Source organism: Bubalus bubalis, chromosome 3, assembly GCF_019923935.1.
Source record: "Bubalus bubalis isolate 160015118507 breed Murrah chromosome 3, NDDB_SH_1, whole genome shotgun sequence".
NCBI classification, from domain to species: Eukaryota; Metazoa; Chordata; class Mammalia; order Artiodactyla; family Bovidae; genus Bubalus; species Bubalus bubalis.
The window spans coordinates 9,264,111-9,266,144 of NC_059159.1; positions in this window are offsets into that span (position 1 = coordinate 9,264,111).

Consider the following 2,034-nt stretch of genomic DNA (forward strand, 5'->3'; position numbering starts at 1 on the left):
CAGGCAAAGTGAGCCCAGCCAGTCATAACTGGCCGCACCAGCTCAGACTGGACGTGGTCAGTTTATGTTGTCCATCCATCCATCCAAAAGTGCTCTTCACGCGGAGGTGGGCATCTGGGAGTGCTGGCCCTGAGAGCCCAGGTCAAGTCTCCCCACCCGACTTCACCCACCCAGCGGTGCTCATGCCCGGAACTGCAGGCAAGAGCCGCTGCCAGCTCCTCGCAGAGGTCCCCAAGCATCACCTGCCTGGTACTAGACACAAGCAAGAGTCCTGATGTCGGGTTCCCGAGAAAGTCAGGTGGCGTCTGTCCCGCATGTCTGCCAAACGCAGGAGCGCCCCCTAGACGTGGGACAGTCCTCAAAACAGGGACCATCTGGGGTTAGCATGGGCCCAGCTGGGAGTGTGGCAGATGGCAGAGGCGTCTCCATGGCCCGCCTGCGCCCCCCAAGCCAGGCTTTGCTCCCCCAGGTTCCCCATGGAGATGAGGATTGAGGGCCTATTGCCGCTCTCCCATCCTTTCCCACAGGGCTGCTCCCCCAGCTCCTGCGGACAGCGGGCCCTGGTCAGTGACAGCTCTGTCCCCTCCTCCCCGCACCCTCGGGCCCACGGCATCCCACAGGTTCCTCAAGCTCTGCCTGCCAGGACTGGGGTCACCTCACTCTGCCACAGGCCTGGACACTGGCTGCCCTTCCACCTGCCAAAGGCTCCTCTCTCCTCAGCTCATTAGCAAATGACCCACCTTATTTCAGTTCAGTCACTGAACTGTCCAACATGTTCACGTCTGAACAGTTGTGTCCGACTCGTTGCGACCACATGGACTGCACTCCAGGCCTCCCTGTCCATCACCAACTCCCAGAGTTTACTCAAACACATGTCCATCGAGTCGGTGATGCCATCCAACCATCTCATCTTCTGTCGTCCCCTTCTCCTCCCACCTTCAATCTTTCCCAGCATCAGGGACTTTTCCAATGAGTCAGTTCTTCGCATCAGGTGGATAGAGTATTGGAGTTTCGGCTTCAGCATCAGTCCTTCCAATGAATATTCAGGACTGATTTCCTTTAGGATGGACTGGTTGGATCTCCTTGCAGTCCAAGGGACTCTCAAGAGTCTTCTCCAACACCACAGTTCAAAAGCGTCAATTCTTCGGCACCCAGCTTTCTTTATAGCCCAACTCACATCCATACAGGACTACTGGAAAAACCATAGCTTTGAATAGATGGACCTTTGTTTGGCAAAGTAATGACTGCTTTTTAATATGCTATCTAGGTTGGTCATAGCTTTTCTTCCGAATGAAATGAAAAGACGCTTGCTCCTTGGAAGAAAAGCTATGACCCACCTCTGCTGCTGCTGCTGCTAAGTTGGCTTCAGTCGTGTCCGACTCTGTGCGACCCCATAGACGGCAGCCCACGAGGCTCCCCCGTCCCTGGGATTCTCCAGGCAAGAACACGAGTGGGTTGCCATTGCCTTCTCCAGTGCAGGAAAGTGAAAAGTGAAAGTGAAGTCGCTGAGTCTTGTCCAACTCTTAGCAACCGCATGGACTGCGGCCCACCAGGCTCCTCCATCCATGGGGTTTTCCAGGCAAGAGTACTGGAGTGGGGTGCCATTGCCTTCTCCGTGACCCACCTCAGTCCCTCCCTAAATTTGCCCTCCGCCCAGTAACCACTGAAAGCATCACTTCATCATCCGCCACCACACATTCCATATCTGTCCCCTGTACTCTTCCCCCCACCTCCCCACCTCCCCACAGCCCCCCAGCAGGGCAGCCCCGGAAGCTGCAGTGTGGTCCATCCCTGCTACGAGGGGCTGCGCCAGCAGAGGGCGCCCTGCACTCAGCACTGAAGCCCTGCAGTCTGTTCCATCCAGAGCCCATCACTGGGGGAGGCCACAGGGCTGGGCCTGGCCAGGAAGACAGCCTTGAAGAAAGAGGGAGAAATTGGAGGCAGAAGAATGCAGGCTGCAGGCCCCGGGGGCACAGCCATACCTGCTCACGCCTGGACAGGCCTGGGTACAAGCACAGACTCCCACAAGATAAG